The sequence below is a fragment of the Pleurodeles waltl genome, chromosome 5, assembly GCF_031143425.1.
Source record: "Pleurodeles waltl isolate 20211129_DDA chromosome 5, aPleWal1.hap1.20221129, whole genome shotgun sequence".
NCBI lineage: Eukaryota > Metazoa > Chordata > Amphibia > Caudata > Salamandridae > Pleurodeles > Pleurodeles waltl.
In genome coordinates this window covers 1,802,411,878-1,802,433,220 of record NC_090444.1, presented here as the reverse complement: position 1 = coordinate 1,802,433,220, position 21,343 = coordinate 1,802,411,878, and the positions used below count along the sequence as shown (strand labels likewise).

Genomic DNA, 21,343 nt, shown 5'->3' with positions numbered 1-21,343 from the left:
AATCTGCGCTTTATCTAGTACTCTGTTCATTTATACGTCATCCAGCACCCTGAGCACCAGTCTTTCATCCAACACTTTTGGCATCTGCACTTCATATCACACCCTGAGCAACTGCACTTCAGTCACCATCCTGCATATTTACACCTCATCTAACAATTTGAGCATCTACACATCATCAACACCCTGTGTATTCACCTCGTCCAATAACCTGTGCATTTACACTTCATTATTACCCTGTGCATCTTAACTTCATCCAACACACTGTGTATCTACACTTCATCCAACACTTTGTGCATCTGCAATATGTGCATCTGCACTTCATCCAACACCCTGATAATCAGTACTTGATCTTACACCTTATGCACTCACACTTCATCCACCACCCTGGGCATTAACACTGCATCTAACCACTGGATTCAAGCTAGCCTGGCTGATGAGGGATGATACCCGAAACCAGTCACAGGATGCTTGTTTCCAGTCCAGGGAGGACCTTACCTAGCAGTTCAGGCTGGACTGTTCCCGCAGGGAGCATGGTCAGGACTGATTTGCATATGGTTGGGTCCAAACTGAGATGGCGTGGTGGGCAAAAAAACAATGGAGTAAACTCAGATCTGAGACTGGGGGTAAATGATTTCATTGTTCAGCACTCCGTCCATCATCTGTTCTTTTTGCTTTCATCTGCACTCCATCCAGGACCCTGAGCACTTGCACCTCAGACAACACCCTGATAACATGTACTTCTTCCAACACCCTGAGCATCTATACTTCATCCAGCACCCTGATAATCTATATTTCATCCAACACCCTGAGCATGCGCACTTCATTCAGCACCCAGAACATGTGCCCTTCATTCAACAGACTGAGCATCTGCACTTTATCCAACGCCTTGAGCACATGCTCATCACCCAACACCCTGTGCATCTCCTCTTCCCCAACACTCTGAGCAACTGCACCTCATCCAACACCCGGAGCATCTGCACTTCATCCAACACCGGAGCATCTGCACTTTATCCAACGCCTTGAGCACATGCTCATCGCCCAACACCCTGTGTACCTCTTCTTCCCCAACACTCTGAGCATCTGCACCTCATCCAACACCTGGAGCATCTGCACTTCACCCAATGCCCTGGGCATTCACATTTCATTCCACACCGTGAGCATCTGCACATCATCCAACATCCTGTGCATTTGCACTTCATTCAACACCGTGATAATCTGCACTTCTTCCAAAACCCTGTGCATCTGCACCTCATCCACCACATTGAGCATCTTCACCTCATCCAACACTCTCATAATCTGTACTTCATCCAACTCCCTGATAAGCTATACTTCATCTAACACCCTGTGAATTTACACTTAGCCAAAACCCTCTACATTTACACTTCAACCAACACCATGTGCATGTACACCTCTCCAACACTCTGAGCAAATTCACCTCATCCAACGCCCTGTGAATTTACAATTTATCCAATACATTCAAGATCTATGCTTGATCCAACAAACTGAGAATCTGTGCTTCATTCACCATCCGGAGCATCTGCACTTCATCCAACACTGTGTGCGTGTACACTTTACTTAACACTCTCAACGCTTACACCTCATCCAACAAACTAAACATCTGCACTTCATTCAACATGAAGGACATCCCGCCTCCTCCTACACTCTGCACATCCGCACTTCATCCAACACTCATATTTCTTTACTTGATCAAACATCCTGACCAATAGCCCTTCATCCAATGCCTGTACATTTACACTTCATCAAACACCCAAAGGATCTGCACCTCATCCAACACCCTGAGCCTAAACAGGTCATCCAGCACCCTGTATTACATTTCATCAAACACCCTGAGCATATGCACGTCATCCAACACCCTGAGCTTAAACATGTAATCCAACACCCTGTACATTTACACTTCATCAAACACTCAGAGGATCTGCACTCCATCCATCACCCTGAGCCTAAACAGGTCATCCCACACCCTGTACATTTACACTTCATCAAACACTCTGAGCAACTGCACCTCATCCAACACCCTGATCCTAAACAGGTTATCCAGCACCCTGTGTATTTACACTTCATCAAACACCCTGAGGATCTGCATCTCATCCAACACCCTGAGCCTAAACAGGTCATCCAACACCCTGTTCATTTACACTTCATCAAACACCCTGAGCATCTGCACTCAATCCATCACCCTGAGCCTAAACCGGTCACCAGCACCCTGTGTATTTACACTTCATCAAACACCCTGGGGATCTGCACCTCATCCAACACCCTGAGCCTAAACAGGTCATCCAACACCCTGTTCATTTACAGTTCATCAAACACCCTGAGCATCTGCACTCAATCCATCACCCTGAGCCTAAGCAGGTCATCCAGCACCCTGTGTATTTACACTTCACCAAACACCGAAAGGATGTGCACCTCATCCAACACCCTGAGCCTAAACAGGTCATCCAGCACCTTGTGTATTTACACTTCATCAAACACCCTGAGAATCTGCATCTCATCCAACACCCTGAGCCTAAACAGGTCATCCAACACCCTGTGTATTCACACCTCATTCAACACCCTACGCATTTACACTTCATCCAACACCCTGAGCATTTTCACTTTAATCAACACCCAGGGAATATGTATTCCTTCTCAAACCCTGAGCATTTTCACTTTATCCAACACCCTACACATCTGCATTTCATCCAACCCCCTTCTAGTCTATACTGCATCCCACATCTTGTGCATTTACGTCACCTTGAGCACCCTTCCCATGTACATCTCATGTGACGCCCAGTACATCTACACCACACATGACACCATGCAGATCTGCCCCTCATGCAGCACCATGAGGAGATACATTCCATCCATCCTGGACCTCACCCAGCACCCTCCTCGTGGACACCTGATGCAACACCCTGCATATCCACACAACACGACACCCTCTGCATATCTACACAACACAACACCCTCTGCATATCAACAACACCCAGCACACTCCCCATGTACATCTCATGTGACGCCCAGTACACCTACACCACACATGACACCATGCAGATCTGCCCCTCATGCAGCACCATGAGGAGATACATTCCATACATCCTGGACCTCACCCAGCACCCTCCTCGTGGACACCTGATGCAACACCCTGCATATCCACACAACACGACAACCTCTGCATATCTACACAACACAACACCCTCTGCATATCCACAACACCCAGCACACTACCCATGTACATCTCATGTGACGCCCAGTACACCTACACCACACATGACACCATGCAGATCTGCTCCTCATCCAGCACCAAGAGGAGATGCATTCCATCCATCCTGGACCTCATCCAGCACCCTCCCCGCGTACAGCTGGTGCAACACCCAACATGTCTACACAACACGACACCCTCTGCATATCCACAACACCCAATACACTCCCCATGCGTGCTTAATGCAACATCTGCATATCTACACCGCACATGACACCCTCCGGAACTGCACCGTATCCAACACTGAGGAGATACATTCCATCCACCCTGGACCTCATCCAACACCCTCCCCACGTACACCTGGTGCAACACCCAATGTGTCTACACAACACGACACCCTCTGCATATCTACACCCCCATGACACCATGCAGATCTGCACCGTATCCAACACCTAGGAGATACATTCCATCCACCCTGGACCTCATCCAACACCGTCCCCGCGTACAGCTGGTGCAACACCCAACATGTCTACACAACACGACACCCTCTGCATATCTACACCCCCATGACACCATGCAGATCTGCACCGTATCCATCACCTAGGAGATACATTCCATCCACCCTGGACCTCATCCAACACCCTCCCCGCGTACAGCTGGTGCAACACCCAACATGTCTACACAACACGTCACCCTCTGCATATCCACAACACCCAACACACTCCCCATGCGTGCTTAATGCAACACCTGCATATCTACACCGCACATGACACCCTCCGGAACTGCACCGTATCCAACACTGAGGAGATACATTCCATCCATCCTGGACCTCATCCAACACCCTCCCCACGTACACCTGGTGCAACACCCAACGTGTCTACACAACACGACACCCTATGCATATCTACACCCCCATGACACCATGCAGATCTGCACCGTATCCAACACCTAGGAGATACATTCCATCCACCCTGGACCTCATCCAACACCGTCCCCGCGTACAGCTGGTGCAACACCCAACGTGTCTACACCACATAAGACCCTGCATATCCACACAACACAACACAACACCCTCCGGATCTGCACCGCATCCAACACCCTGAGTACCTTACACATCTTGCAACCCGCTGCACAGTTACACCGATCTGAGGAGTACCTACTCCCAGCCCTCCTGCAGCTGGGTACCCGACGCACACACCATGGCTGGAGTGCACCGACTCCACCAGAGGGTAGGTACCGCCCGCATTACCACAAGTTATCCACCTCGGGAGGACACACGGACGGACGCATTGCTCCCCGGAGAATCCAAACCTGTGACCACGACCACGAGGTGAAGGGCCAATGCCTGCCGTGGATGCACTGACCCACTGAGACAGCAGATTCGGCACTGAGGTAAAAACCGGGTCCCACAAGACCCTCCAGCTGGACATCTCCAACCCTGGGTACCCCCTGCGCCCGCAGGCGATCACCCCCTCTCTGGAGATGCGGCGTTAAGGCCGGAGCTGCCGACCCTGGGCCTGGGGAACCCGGTCCGAATCTCGGCGTCGGCTCAGCAGCCTGTGATGCTGGGCAAACCAATTAATGTCCCCGTGTCTACCAACAATGAATGTGTCCTTGTGAACTGTAAAGCGCTACAATACAATCGGATCGAGTTCGCGTTATATAACTCATTAAAAAATAAAAAATAAACTTACAGCTTAACAGTTGAGACTTATCCTCCCGAGACTCTGTGTGGGCAGCTCGGCCCACTGCCCGAGTCTATCTAGAAGACTGTCACAGGACAACCTCCATCCTTGTGTCAACCAGCCAACTCTGGATGTCTGTGCCAAGGGCATCGTTTGGTTGGTACAACTGGCTCACCAGAGGGTCCCCCCGCTCTTCCTACCCTACATCTGATGGGGGCTGTAAGTCATTGTGTGCCACAAATCGCGCCCTAGTGCGTACAGAATTCTCCAGGAGCTTGTCCCGTCACACTGCTCCCAGAGGGCACCCCTGGCGCCATCGAACCCGACAGTCACCCAAGCCCAGGACAACTGTCACTCAAAGCCTGGCACAGCCAGGACTTCCGCAGTTTCCTGTCAGAGGCCCTTCCTGCACCCAGCCCTCACCACATCCAACCACAACGCAAACACTCAGAGCGGCCGCGTGCCAACCACCTCGTAGAGGGAAGGAAAAGGCATGCCCTGCGGGCACCCTTCTTGAGATCAGAGAGCTGTGCTTGGCAGCCAGAGCTGGCAAGTCCGTTCCCGCTGCGCCACATCCAAATACGGCAAGAAATGGGGCCCGCCTGGGATAGGGCGGCCCCAATGGGCCCCCACGTACATCACTCCCACCCATTAAAAACAACACCAGTGGGCACTATCTGGGGCATCTGTGGCACTAACTGGGGATGGGGCGCTTTAGAGTGCGCCAATAAACTGTGCGAAATTAGCTCCAAAATATGCCCGCGTTGCATAGAATAAACGTTTACAGTCATAGCTTTCATTGTTAAGTACAACATTTAGCTAAAAAAGTTAGATGCCAACTAAAAATATGCCAGTGTTGCATAGAATAAACGTTTACAGCCATAGCGGTCATTGTGCGAGTACAACTTTTAGCTAAAAAAGTTAGATGCCAACTCTTTAAAAGCACTGGTCCCCGAGCCTCTCTCGTCCATCAAGTGATGGGCAAATCTTGCGTCATCTCTCCCATCACCTCGAGAACACCCTCCACCCAGCTCCACTCACCACTTGCGGCTGCAGGGGCGACGCGGTGTCTTCTGCCCCCAGGGGCTCCTCCGGGTCCCGGCTACCCACAGAAGGAGTGGCGGAAGGCCGGGGGGCAGGCAGGTGCCATCCTGTCTCATCCACCTGGTCCTCTGGGGGCCAGAGGAGCAGAAAGGCGAGGGCGGCAGGGGTGCCGGAGCCCACGAGGCGCCTGGAAGCCGCGCGCAAAGCGCCTGGAAGCCGCGCGCAAGGCGCCTGGAAGCCGCGCGGCGAGGCCGGGGTGCTGCTGAGCCCAGGCGGAGGGAGCGCGCGCGCTGCTGCTGGTGCGGGCTGGGCTGCTCAGGAGGCCTGCCAAGCGCCTGGCGTGTGGCTACACATCCGAGGCCTCTCCGCGGCAGGGACACACATGTCGAAGGTATTCCGCCTTCCTCCCACGGCACTCGCAGCCCTGCGAAGGCGGCCAGGGAAACAAAAAACACATAGCCCGAAACCAAAGCACGGGAGGGAGGGCGGGAGGAGGGACACGAGGCAGGCAGCAGGCCAGGCACGCTCGGCGAGCGCCATGCGGGCCCTGCCCCTGCCTGTCCCCTACCCTGGAGCGGAGGGCCCGGTGCGGCTGTGACTGGCCTGGGGCGCCTCGAGGGACAGGGGTCATTCCCGTGTCAAGGGAACCCTCACAGGGGATGCTGTACCCCGAGGAGGGGAGCAGCAACTTCACGGGGGTTTGTGCGCCTCCGGGGGACACTACGGCGCACTTTCACCTCCAGGGAACCCCTCTCTGAGGCCTACTGACTGGAGAACCCTCACACCTCCAGAGAAACTTCACACATGACTGGAGGGATCTCTCACCTCCAGGGAACCCCTCTCTGAGGCCTACTGACTGGAGAACCCTCACACCTCCAGAGAAACTACACACATGACTGGAAGGGTCTCTCACCTCCAGGGAACCCCCCCCCCCCTGAGGCCTACTGACTGGAGAACCCTCACACCTCCAGAGAAACTACACACATGACTGGAGGGATCTCTCACCTCCAGGGAACCCCTCTCTGAGGCCTACTGACTGGAGAACCCTCACACCTCCAGAGAAACTACACACATGACTGGAGGGATCTCTCACCTCCAGGGAACCCCCCTCTGAGGCCTACTGACTGGAGAACCCTCACACCTCCACAGAAACTTCACACATGACTGGAGGGATCTCTCACCTCCAGGGAACCCCCCTCTGAGGCCTACTGACTGGAGAACCCTCACACCTCCACAGAAACTACACACATGACTGGAGGGATCTCTCACCTCCAGGGAACCCCCCTCTGAGGCCTACTGACTGGAGAACCCTCACACCTCCACAGAAACTTCACACATGACTGGAGGGATCTCTCACCTCCAGGGAACCCCCCTCTGAGGCCTACTGACTGGAGAACCCTCACACCTCCACAGAAACTACACACATGACTGGAGGGGATCTCTCACCTCCAGGGAACCCCCCTCTGAGGCCTACTGACTGGAGAACCCTCACACCTCCACAGAAACTACACACATGACTGGAGGGGATCTCTCACCCCAGGGAACCCCTCTATGAGGCCTACTGACTGGAGAACCCTCACATCGCCACAGAAACCTCACACATGACAGGAGGGATCTCTCACCTCCAGGGAACCCCTCTCTGAGGCCTACTGACTGGAGAACCCTCACACCTCCACAGAAACTACACACATGACTGGAGGGATCTCTCACCTCCAGGGAACCCCCCTCTGAGGCCTACTGACTGGAGAACCCTCACACCTCCACAGAAACTTCACACATGACAGGAGGGATCTTTCACCTCCAGGGAACCCCCCTCTGAGGCCTACTGACTGGAGAACCCTCACACCTCCACAGAAACTACACACATGACTGGAGGGGATCTCTCACCTCCAGGGAACCCCTCCCTGAGGCCTACTGACTGGAGAACCCTCACATCACCACAGAAACTTCACACATGACAGGAGGGATCTCTCACCTCCAGGGAACCCCTCTCTGAGGCCTACTGACTGGAGAACCCTCACACCTCCACAGAAACTTCACACATGACAGGAGGGATCTCTTTCACCTCCAGGGAACCCCTCTCTGAGGCCTACTGCATCTTGAGGACTGGAGAACCCACATGTCTCACAGAGAAGTTCACACAGGACTCTGCTCTTCCAGATTATGTCTTTCACCCCCAGGAAATCCCTCACCCACTGCTACCTCCAGGAACCCTCTTTCTTGAACTTACTGAACCCTAGCTTTGCTTGCATCTCTCAGAGAAACTTCACAGAGGCTTCCACACCTCGGGAAGCGAGTAGGGATTGCTTTTACCTCCAAGAAACGCCTATCCGAAACCTACTGAACCTCAATGAGGTGAGCATCCTCATATTTCCATAGAAACGCTACAGGTGCCTGTGCTTTTCCACAAGAGAGGCAGGCACTCTTGCACCTCCAGGAAACACTTCTGAGGCCTACTGAACCCCAAGGAGGAGAGCGCCCTCACATTCAATACCAGCGGAATCCCAAAGAGGATTCTGAACCCCGAGCCCAGGAGAAGTCTCACATCTTCAGAGAAAAGCTTCCGCACTTTGAAAGGTGAGGAGAGAGCTCTTTTTTCACCAGGGAAAGCGTCAGTGAGGCCTACTGCACCCTGAAGAAAAGGTAGTCTCTAGATCTTCAGCGATACCTCCAGACGCCTGTACCCAGGGGAGGTGCGGTGACTGACTTCACAGGAAAAACCTCAGGCTTCTGTACCCCAGAGTGTGAGAATATGCACCTAGAGAAACTAGATAAACCTTAACCTCCAGGAGAGGCCTGTGTGAGGTTGACTGTACCCCAAAACGAGGATGGACTTCACATCTTCACAGGGAACTAACCCGAGTGCAGCTCAGAAAATAGGTTTGGGACTCACCACCTAAAAGGGAAGTTCAATGTGATCTGCTACAAACCTTGAGATACCTTCTATGAGGTGTAATACACCGCTGGGACAAGGGTGTGAACTCGCAGCTCCAAGGAAACCTCCCAGAGCCCCCTCCCAGGGGGGCTTGAAAGTGGTCCAAGGGTCCCAAACATCTCTGGGAAGTACGATCCTGAGCTCTTCTTCATCTAAAATGTGGAGCGGACCGGGACATCTCCATGCATCAGGCCTAATGCACCTAGAGTGGAAGATAGAAACTCGTGTTTCTTGGGGGTGGGGGAGGCTGTTATGCACCAAGGGGGAGGGGCTAGGCCCTCATCTATACAAGAACAATCTGCCTCCCAGGGCCTTCTGTACTGTGTCAATGAGGATGGACCTTCCTTCTGGTAAGACCTCCCAGAGGCTCACACCAATGTTTGGACAGGGCCAGGGGAGCCCCCGGTCCAAGACCACTGCACCCACAGGGCCGGGGATGACCCTCACACCTGCAGATCTTCTGCACTCCCCAGGATGAGAAATGGTGTGTACTGACATCTCTAAGTGGACAGTGGAGCTTCACATCTTCAAAGGAAACCTCCCTGAGGGCTGATGCACTCAGCAGTGGTCGTCCTTAACATCTGCGAGTGAGTTATCCTCATGGTGCCCTCTGCATAGGCCTTTGGAATCCCAGATTCCTCCACACATGGGCCTGGACGGGCCCTTACGGCACCATGGCAAACTTTCTAAACCCTTCTTCACCCTGGGGAGGATGCTCCGCCTGCGGGTGAAGCCTCAAGGCTTACCCGTGCAAATTGTTTGTGCTTGGTGCCCCTGATGACATCTGCAAGGGTAGAAAGTACTGGCCTGGAGGGTCCTCATCTCATCTTCTCAGTTAAGCGGTTGCCTTATGGCCACCATATCTTGGACAAGCTGTGCCACTTCCAACATGTGATGTGCACACACACAAAGCAACAGCTTGGTGGTCTCTCATGTTCGCAATAACATGGGGCAAAATTTTAAGGACGGGCTCTACCAGCACGTGGAGCCTTCATGTATAATCGATAGTCGGTGCCGGTCTGGTGGTCCACCCACATCTCCATGAGCTGACCAAGGCGGACCCTCGCATAGTAAAGGAACTGTTGTGTTGTGTTGGTGGCCCTGACATGCCCAACCGCAGGCTGTGTAAGCCCTGTGCTCCCTCACATCAAGAATGGCTGTAGAGGTCGCTGTTCGGTGTCCTGATACACAAAGAGGCATGGCAGGCAAGCGGGCAGGCGCTTTACTTCAGTTACTTTTAAGTTACAAGCAGACCACGCCTCACCGCCACTCCCGGGGTTGTATGTGATGTCATAGATAAATGATTTCATGGAATACCATTACTGAGAAACCACTGTAGACTGTTTATTGGAAATTTGCAGGATGATTGACATTTACCATTTCATAGAAACCAATTCATTTAATGTCGTTTTTTTCCAAAAGTGGTTCTTGCATGCTTCTTTTTTTAAGTGTAAATGCGCTGATTCGAAGTCTTACTTTCAGGAACATTTTTTCTGAGGTATTTATTTCAGTGTTTTACTTCAGGAGACATTATTTAGAATTTATGTCTTTTACATTGTTAGACAGGTACATGGAGTGCTTTTAATTCGCTGACCCCTCGTCATCCCTGACCTCTAGGAACCCGTAAACTCCATCCATAATTGCCCCCAAACACCTCTCACTACACCTAAACTCCACCTATCCCTTAACCCTAAAAGCCCTTTCTCTCCCTAAACTTCACCCATCCCTGAGCTATAAAATCCCTCGCTACCCCTAAACTCCACCCATTCCTGAACCCTGAAAAAAGTTCTACGCCTGAGCCCTACCTATCCTAGAACATTTACAACCCAAGAACTTCAACCATCCCCTAAACGCTTAAAAAACCCTCACCACCCCTAAACACCACCTGTCCGTGATCTGTAAAATCCCCTTGCCACCCCTAAACCCCACCCATCTCTGAATCCTAAACACCTTCACCACCCTAAACTTCCCCACCCCAATCCCATAAACTCCACTCATTCCTGACCTCTAAAACCTCTCACAACCCCTAAACGCCACCCATCACTGAACCATAAAAACCCTCACCAGCTCTAAAGTTCACCCATCCATGATCCCCCAAAAACCTTCACCATTCCTGCACTTTACGCATCTCTGAACCATAAAAACCCTCACTACTGCTAAAGTCCACACATATGTGAACTCTAAAAAGCCCTCACCAACTGCAATACCCCATTCCTGATCAGACAAAAATTCCCTCACCACCGCAACCTCCATCCACCCCTTAACCCTAGAACCCCCTTTCTATGCCTGAATTCCAGCCATTTCTGATCCCTAAAACCCCTCATCACCCTTAAACATCATCCATCCTTGAACCCAAAAAAACCCTCACCACCCATAAAGGCCACCCATCCCTTAACCCTAAAACCCCTTTCTATGCCCGAATTCCATTCACCCCTGATCCAAAAAAACTCTCATCACCCCTAAGCTCCACTCAAGTTTGATGTAATTGTGGATTTGTCCTTAACATTCCCTTTCCTCTTAAATGTTTCCTTTACTTTTTGATTTATTTGCCTTTCCTGCAAATTGTCTTGGTTTTCCATGACTTGGTTTCCTCCAGTGTGGTTTTTCGTTTTTCCATGAATTCACACAAATTACCCTCAGGGAGCCGTGCTGTTTCAGAGCAACCTTTACTCAGCTGCTCTCAGTCCCGGCTACTGCACTCACTCCCTCTGCACGTGTGCAGGCCACATTCGTATAGAGCCGTCAGAGCATCGACTCCCAGCTCTCCCGGTGATAAGCTTGTGATCTTTGGCGAGCGCAGAAAGGCCTAGAGCCAGACACCGCCTAGTTGGGAACTCAAGAGCCGACCAGGGAGTGACTCGAATCATGCTATTCTAGAATAACTTTCCGCTTCTCTGGTGGCCCCGACCCTCACCTTCTTGTGAACACACAGATCCAAAGACCATCCTGCCCACACCCTTCTCGCCACCTGTATTAGCACTGAATTTATACCATTGGCTTCCCTAGCACAGCCTTAACTCCCCCACTCCCCACCCTCTCCAGGCCAGATACTGAAGTACCACCCCGAGTTAGTGACTTCCTTCCAATGATTGTAACACTGTTCGGGTGTATAAAGCACATTACTCACTCACTGTACGCCTTCTTGATCTGTTTTCCCCTTACCTATCTACAACGCTTAGGTGCCCCTAACAAGCTAAATAAGTGCAATTTGTGCGCAGCAGGGACACGTCCAGTTGTGCACAATCACAGTGACCTACACATGACATGATGCAGTGCGCCTCTCGCGGCAGGCCTGCTCCCTGGGCACCCCCTTGCATCCCCAAGGTACAGCCCTAAGGTCATTGTTGACACACCACCACTCAGGGCCACAAGAGGGTGCCAGATTTCAAGAATCATAGCCTTGTTTCGAGTTGAATGGGGCGCCCAAACGCCAAAATGTTATTTTGCCTGGGACACTCTTTGCTCAAGGACAGGATGTGCATGCCCGGTGATCCCTCACATGCCTCAAGGGCAGGCTGTGCTAGGCTGGCAGGGCATAGAAGTGGGCACTGCCAGTGCCAGGCCTGGTCCTAGCATAGACAGGGCTGCCAGCAGGCACCACTATTCAAAGCAGTGGGCAGCGGTTCTGTAGGGGGCATTGGGGCTGGTGTACGGGACACCCCCTTAGATTAGGGGTCAGGTGCCATGAATAATACAGGGAAGTGGGGGGCTTCCAACGAATATTCCAAAATCCCCAGGACGGGGCAGCTGATTCCATTAGCAGGGGACGGGTTTGTCCCAACAGGGGGTCTTCACATCTATAGAGAAGGGAGGCGTCTGCCCAGAGACGAGTCTGTCAGGATGGAGGTGGCGTCTATACATCTGTGGAGGAGAGAATATTCTGTAATTCACCTGTAGAGCGAATCAGAAGTCGACATATACGTAGAGGAGAGGTGTGCATCTCCGTTCAAGGAGAGAAGCATGTGTGTGGGTGGGAGAGGTGCGTATGCAGGTCTTGGGGCAGATCTCGCAAGGATGGAAGGCTGAGCTGGCCTTCCCGGAATTCGAACTTGTTAACTGCAGACCACAACAGATGTCAGCTGTGAGCGTTAAACCGGTGAGACGCCCTAAATTCCATCAACAAAGAAGCCTCGGATCATTAGGGAAAGAAATATCTTAGCATCTCAGTGAGAGAACTCGAGCTGCACATCTGTACGGGGGACAACGGTTCTGCAGAACGGTAACATGGAAAAAAGTCTGCACATCCGTGGAAAGAGGTCTGTCTGCATCATGTATGTAGGGGAGAGAGGTTGGCGCAAGGGAGAGAAGGTTCCACATCTTACCGAAGAAATAGTTTTGCACATCTGTAGCATGAGAAAATCTGCACATCTGCAGGCTTCTAGAGAAGTGGAAACATCTGTAACATGAAAGACATGCACACATGTACCTGTGCTGGAGAGGCGGGTCCACGCCTTCAGGGCAGAGCTGGCCCTCTCCAGAGTGAACATGATGGCAGATGACCCCACTCACGGGAGGTACAGCAGATATATGTGTAACAAAGACACCCTCGTCTAATATCGGGGGGAGGGGGAGCAGACGCCATCATTAACCAGCAACAGACCCAAGACAGACCTCCTTCAACCGCCGCCACCTCCAGCCGTCTCCATCCCACCACAGGCGCCACATTCCAGTTCAGGACTTTCACTGAACGCCCGGTGCATCCTGGGAGTTGCAGTCTCGGCCTGCGGTGGTTTGGAGAAGCAGCAAACACCGCCAGCCCTGGATGGGTTCAGGTGGGGAGGCCTGTGTGTGCTCGGCACCTGAAAGCCTGGGTTTGTGGTGCCGGTGCCAGCCCCCCACCCACTGTGTGACTCAGTTCTGAAACGCTTCGTAGCACCTGATGGGGGCGGAGGGTGGGTCTATCCTTGTAGCAGCTGCAGAGCGTGCCCCCGCCTGTAGTGTACTCGAAGAGGCGCCTACAAACGTAACCCGAGCCTTTAATGGCAGGAAGTGTCAATATTGCACATTCTGCATTCTTAATGCACCACCGGCGATGCGCAGTGCACGCACGAGCGACGTCATTAGCAGAGCTAACATTATATGCACAGTTAGTGTGAGCCAGGTGACGCGGGCGTACAGCGCCTACTAGAGAGGGAAGTGACTCTAGGCGCCTGGCAGAAGAGTGAAGTCGGAGGGGAATATCTATGAGAGGCTTGCGCCGACGGAGCGTCACTCTTTTTTGATGCTTTGGGGGCGCGTGCCTCTCAACCATATCTATGAGGCGGGCAGAGCCACTCTGCGTGGCGTGGAATGGCCTCATGGATTTGGAGTAAGACAAAGCAGTGCAACTCGCTGCGTGGCCTCAGGGACAGCTCCTCCGCAATGGCGGAGGACCGTCGCCCCACTGGCTCAGAGCCAGCAGCTGAAAAATATAATGATATTTTATTATAGTTTAATGTTTCAGCCGCTGGCTGAGACAGTGTGTGCACGGAGGGGCGGGGCTGGGCCACGGGAAAGGGGAGGAGGAGTGGAGTACTCTTAGGTCGGCCAAACAGACATGTGCACTTGGGTTTCTCCAACCCGGCTGTGTTGCACAGCCGCGTTGGAGAAATACCACAGACTCCCATGCAATGTTTGAGCGGCAGACCAAGCCGCTCAGATCAATCCTGGTGCCGCTCTCATGCTAGTTATAGCATGAGAGCTGCACCAGGATTACATGGGGAGTCAGTGCTGGGACATCATTAGGAGAGAAGAGCGAGGTGGCCGGCGGCAGGACAGGTACGTTTTTAAAATTATTATATCCCTAATTCCCCCCACTTGAGATTTGCGGCGGCCGCCCACTGCTTACTCTGCACCAGGGAGGCGTTCTATGGGCATTGCGGTGGGTGTCCCCACGCAACACCCATGGGTTTTGATGCGCCAAAACGTTACGCCTCCCCAGGGCAGGTGTAAAGAGGAGAGATATTTTTTTTTCTCCTAGTTTTTTTCCCCCTCTTTCTATGTGCTGCATTCTGCAGCACACTAAGAAAGAAGAAAACGCCTCTAAGAATTGTTTTTGTGCAGGAAGGTGTCCTTTCCTGCACAGACACAATCCTGCCTGCAATAACGACACCCCTCCACCATGGCGCAAGGGTGCCTGTGTTGGGTATAGGCTGCAGATTGTGCAGCAGTGCAGAGAGAGAGCAGGAATGCGCCATACATTAGTAAGCATGGCGCATTCCTGCCCTCTCCATTTGACGCAGCACAGCATGTTGTTGTGCTGTGTTGCACTGCTTCACACATTGATAAGTCTGTTCCCAGTTATTTTATCATAGGCGGGGGAGAAACCATGCATTTAGTCATAGAGGGGAGTGGGCAGGACAGACCATGTATTCAGTGATGGAGAGTGGTGGGCAGGAGAAACTGTGCATTCAGTGATGGAGTGAATGGGGCTGGGAGACCAAAGGACAGATTTATCATTATTTCATGCAACGCCGCAAGACAACTTGCTGTTCTGCGTGAAAGGGACAGGGAAGTGTAGGAAAGTACCATCTTGCCTGGCATGTTACCCACATTTTCACTGTATGTATGTTTGTTTTTGCCTATGTGTCACGGGGACCCTGCCAGCCAGGGCCCCAGTGCTCATAAGTGTGCCCTGTATGTGTTCCCTGTGTGGTGCCTAACTGTATCACTGAGGCTCTGCTAACCAGAACCTCAGTGTTTATGCTCTCTCTGCTTTTAAAATTGTCACTGCAGGCTAGTGACTAAATTTACCAATTCTCATTGGCACACTGGAACACCCTTATAATTCCCTTGTATACGGTACCTAGGTACCCAGGGTATTGGGGTTCCAGGAGATCCCTATGGGCTGCAGCATTTCTTTTGCCACCCATAGGGAGCTCAGACAATTCTTACAAAGGACTGCCACTGCAGCCTGAGTGAAATAACGTCCACAATATTTCACAGCCATTTTTCACTGCACATAAGTAACTTATAAGTCACCTATATGTCTAACCCTCACTTGGTGAAGGTTAGGTGCCAAGTTACTTAGTGTGTGGGCACCCTGGCACTAGCCAAGGTGCCCCCACATTGTTCAGGGCAAATTCCCCAGACTTTGTGAGTGCGGGGACACCATTACACGCGTGCACTACATATAGGTCAATACCTATATGTAGCGTCACCATGGTAACTCCGAACATGGCCATGTAACATGTCTAGGATCATGGAATTGTCACCCCAATACCATTCTGGTATTGCGGGGACAATTCCATGCATCCCCGGGTCTCTAGCACAGAACCCGGGTACTGCTAAACTTGCTTTCCCGGCGCTCCACTGCAGCTGTTGCTGCTGCCAACCCCTCAGACAGGTTTCTGTCTCCCTGGGGCCTGGGCATTCTGGTCCCAGGAAGGCAGAACAAATAATTTCCTCTGAGAGAGGGTATTGCACCCTCTCCCTCTGGAAATAGGTGTGAAGGGCTGGGGAGGAGTAGCCTCCCCCAGCCTCTGGCAAAGCTTAGATGGGCACAGATGGTGCCCATCTCTGCATAAGCCAGTCTACACCGGTTCAGGGATCCCCCAGCCCTGCTCTGGCGCAAATCTGGACAAAGGAAAGGGGAGTGACCATTCCCCTGACCAGCACCTCCCAGGGGAGGTGCCCAGGGCTCCTCTAGTGTGTCCCAGACCTCTGCCATCTTGGATTCAGAGGTGTTGGGGCACAATGGACAGCTCTGAGTGGCCAGTGCCAGCAGGTGACGTCAGAGACCCCCTCTGATAGGTGCTTACCTTTCTCAGTAGCCAATCCTCCTTTCTGGGCTATTTAGGGTCTCTCCCCTGGGCTATTCCTCAGATAATGAATGCAAGAGCTCACCAGAGTTCCTCCTCACTTCCCTCTTCGACTTCTGCCTAGGATCGACCGCTGACTGCTCCAGGACGCCTGCAAAACCGCAACAAAGTAGCAAGACGACTACCAGCAACATTGTAGCGCCTCATCCTGCCGTCTTTCTTGACTGTTTCCTGGTGGTGCATGCTCTGAGGGCTGTCTGCCTTCACCCTGCACTAGAAGCCAAGAAGAAATCTCCCGTGGGTCGACGGAATCTTCCCCCTGCCAACGCAGGCACCAAACTTCTGCATCACCGGTCCTCTGGGTCCCCTCTCATCCTGACAAGGGTGGTCCCTGGAACACAGGAGCTGGGTCCAAGTGTCTCCCACAGTCCAGTGGCCCTTCTGTCCAAATTTGGTGGAGGTAAGTCCTTGCCTCCCCACACCAGACAGTAATCCTGTGTACTGCAGCTGCTCCGGCTTCTGTGCACTTTTGTAAGGATTCCTTTGTGCACAGCCTAGCCTGGGTCCCCAGGACTCCGTCCTGCATTGCCCAACTCGCTGAGTTGGACTCCGACGTCGTGGGACCCTCCTTTGAGACTCTGAGTCAACCGCTGTCCTCAGATCTTCTAGGTGCCAGTTCCGGTACATCTGCGGGGGCTGCTTGCTTCTGCGGGTGCTCTTTGAGTGGCTGAGCGCCCCCTCTGTCTCCTCCTCCAAGGGGTGACATCCTGGTCCTTCCTGGGCCCCAGCAGCACCCAAAATCCTCAACCGCGACTCTTGCAGATAGCAAGGCTTGTTTGCTGTATTTCTGCATGGAAACACTCCTGCATCCTCCAGCACGCTGTGGGACATCTTCTGACCAAAGGAGAAGTTCCTGGCACCTTCCGTCGTTGCAGAATCTTCGGCTTCTTCCACCCAGAGGCAGCCCTTTTGCACCTTCATCCCAGGTTTAGTGGACTCCTGCCCCCCTTGGACACTTGCGTGACTCTTGGACTTGGTCCCCTTCCTTTACAGGTCCTCAGGTCCAGGAATCCATCTTCAGTGCTTTGGTAGCAGTTGTGGTTCTTGCAGAATCCCCTATCTCGACTATACTGTCTTTCTGGGGTAGCAGGGTAACTTTACTCCTATTTTTCAGAGTCTTGGGGTGGGGTATTTTGGACACCCTTACTGTTTTCTTACAGTCCCAGCGACCCTCTGCAACATACCATAGGTCTGGGGTCCATTTGTGATTCGCATTCCACTTTTGGAGTATATGGTTTGTGTTGCTCCTAGGCCTATTTCTACCTATTGCATCCTATTGTGATTCTACATTGTTTGCACTACTTTTCTTACTGTTACTTACCTGATTTTGGTTTGTGTACATATCATTTGTATATATTACTTACCTCCTAAGTGAGGGTATCCTCTGAGATACTTTTGGCATATTGTCACTAAAATAAAGTACCTTTATTTTTAGTAACTCTGAGTATTGTGTTTTCTTGTGATATAGTGCTATATGATATAAGTGGTATAGTAGGAGCTTTGCATGTCTCCTAGTTCAGCCTAAGCTGCTCAGCTATAGCTACCTCTATCAGCCTAAGCTGCTAGAACACTACTAATCTGCTAATAAGGGATAACTGGACCTGGCACAAGGTGTAAGTACTACAAGGTCCCCACTATAAGCCAGGCCAGCCTCCCACAGGAAGGAATGCAGCATATCTATCAAGCCATTGCACAATCCTGTTCTCTGCCTGTGCACAATCTGCTGCCTAGTGCAGACATGCTTGCGCTATGTTGCAAGGTGCCTGCGTTGCAGGCAGGATTGTTTTTGTGCAGGAAGGGAGACTCTGAGGTTTTTCCTCTTTCTGAGTGTGCTGCAGAATGCGACACGCTTAGAAAGAGGAAACAACGAGGTGAAATGGAGATATTTCTCCTTGTTGCGCCTCCTCCAGAAGGCGTAGCATTTTTACGCATTACCAGGTTTGCCAGTATTGGTGAATCTGGGAATGCGCCAAAATCCATGGGTGTATGCTTGGGAACACCCACGCTCCAGCCATGGAACACCTTTTCAGGGCAGAATAATGAAAGGCAGTGACTTGCTGTTCCTTACGTTCCTCCAGATTTACCACGCAACGCAGGGTCACACAAGGTGTCCTTGTATTGTTTGGTAAATCTAACGTAGTTGTGTTGCCCTTGCGACACCATGCGTGATGCAAAGGTAATGCAATAATTTAATACATCTTTTAAAGCAGGAGTGGGCAGGCAAGTCCATGTATTTAATGTTTGACTTGAGTGGGCAGGAGAGACCAGGCATTTAATGTTAGATGGCAGGCTGACAGGAGAGACTATGTATTCAATGATGGAGGGAGACGGACAGGGAGACCATGTATTTAATGAGAGGAGAGAGTGGACAGGAGAGACCCTGCATCTGTTGATAGACGGGTGTGGACAGGAGAGACCATGCATTTAATGATAGACGGGTGTAGGCAGGAGAGACCATGCATTTAATGATAGAGAAATGTAGATAGGAGAGACTGTGCATTCCATGATAGAAGGCAGTTGCAAGAAGAGACCATGCATTTAATGATAGAGGCAAGTGGGCAGGAGAGACTGTGCATTAAAAGTTAAATGGGAGAGAACAGCAGAGACCATGCATTTGATGATAGAGGCGAGTCAGCAGGAGAGACCATGACTTCAACGACAGAGAGGGATGGGCAGGAGAGAGATCATGCATTTAATGATAGGGGAGTGGGCAGGTGGACAGTCGGAAGCACCCTCGCCTACTTACCACCAGGACCACACCCAGCTTCAGCAACGCCATCCTTGACCTCACTGTCCCGATCGCCATTGACACCAAGCACTACATCTTCCCAGGAGACTTTCACCTCAGTGACCTCAACAACACCAGAACAAGCAATCTCCTGAAAAGCATGAGCAGCATCAGCCTCAAGCAACTTGTCACCGACCCACCACGTCTCTCAGCTCATCCGGACGACTATTACAGACGCCATTTCACTCTGGCATCCCACCCCCAACTCCTTGCGCAGAAACTGGAAAAAGCTATCAGAAGACCAGGGGAACAAGGCTGACAGCTCCCACCTCCCAGACACTACATCCAACCCATAACAGGCTGCAAAGAACTCCCAGTGGATCACAGTACGTGCCAATACAATCGCCCCCACCAAACCAGCCAAATCTAAAGGGCTTGCCAGAAGAGCCACCTGCCTCGCCACAGAGTTGAAATCCACCAAACGCAACTGCCGACAACTAGAGAGGAAGTGATGCACCAGAAACGGGACAGGGGACCATACCATCTTCAAGACAGCACCCAACCACTACCACCACCACCTGAAAAATACAAAGATGAGCACCCTAGCAGACCGCATAGAAGCCAGCAAAAACCCCAGCAAGGTACTCTTTGCCATTGTGAAGGAGTTCTCTAGACCCGAAGCTGCCAGGAACAGCATCACCCCTCCCAAAAACTGTGTAACACCCTGGCTTACTTCTTCCACAACAAGATCTCTGTCATCTATGAAAACTTCAAACCCCATCCCACCCCCGCAAACTGCATCGGCCTTCTCACATCCACAAACACAAACCCATAACACCTGATCACCCACTGGGACTCTTTAACAACTCAAGCCACTATCTCCGTCATGAACTCCGTGCACTCGGGTGCACCCACGGACCTCGGCCCCACCAGGCTTTCAACCTCAGAAGTAAGACAAGTGAGGATGAGCTCAAAAAAGTCCTGAACACCTCCATCACCACAGCCTCCTTCCCTGAGGACTGGAAACATGCTGAAGTGAGGCCCCTCCTGAAGAAACCATCCACTGACCCAGCAGAACCGAAAAACTACCAGCCCATCTCCCTGCTCCCCCTTTTCAGTGAAGGTTCTCGAAAAGGCAATCAAACAGCAACTCACCAAACACCAGGAACGCAGCATCCTCCTGGAGTCCTCTTTATCTGTGTCCCAAGCCAGCCACAGCACTGAGACAGCCCTTGTCACAGCCACTGATGACTTCAGGGCCCTGCTGGACTGCGGCAAAAGTTCAGCCCTCCTCCTCCTGGACATGGCAGCCGCCTTCAAAGCAGTATCCGATCATATTTGGATAAACATATTCCACCACATCGGAATCCATGAATTGCCTCTTACCTCACAGAAAGAACCCAAAGAATCAGTCGCCCGCCTTTCACATCAGAACCCAAAAATATCATCTGCAGCATCCCCCAGAGATCATTCCTCAGCCCCAACCTTTTCAACATGTATATGACCCCCCTGGCCAGCACCGTCAAATCACATGGACTCAACATCATCTCCAATGACGGCGACGCCCAGCTCATCATCTCGCTGTCTGAAGACCCCTCCACCACCAGAGCTGACTTCCACAGGTGTATGATGAACGTTGCAGACTGGAGGAAGGACAACTGTCTCAAGCTCAACATGGACAAGACGGAAGCCCTCATCTTTGGGAACAACATCTCTTCATGGAACAACACATGGTAGCCTTCTAAACTTGCCATCCCCGCCCAGACAGACCATGCCAGCAACCTTGGCATCATCTTGGACAACAAGCTTTCCATGAAGAAACAGGTAAACACAATCTCATCCACCTGCTTCTACACTCTGTGCATGCTCCGCAACATCTTCAGATGGCTTACAGTCAGCACCAGAAGGACCGTCACGTAGGCCCTTGTCTCCAGCAGACTGGACTACTGG

At 51.9% G+C, this 21,343-nt stretch overlaps 1 protein-coding gene across 2 annotated transcripts in view; it reads right to left on the bottom strand.

Annotated features, from left to right (window-relative positions):
- DLK2 (delta like non-canonical Notch ligand 2) overlaps positions 1-21,343 on the bottom strand; it is a 151,623-nt gene that overhangs the window by 72,181 nt on the left and 58,099 nt on the right. Inside the window, exon 1 of one of the 2 annotated variants that reach the window (XM_069236266.1) lies at positions 5,929-6,377. The exons of the other annotated variant lie outside the window; for it this stretch is intronic. The gene's annotated coding sequence lies outside the window, so the exon portion shown is untranslated. Of the gene's footprint in view, positions 1-5,928; positions 6,378-21,343 lie in introns of those variants that run through there. 2 annotated transcript variants of the gene reach the window in all.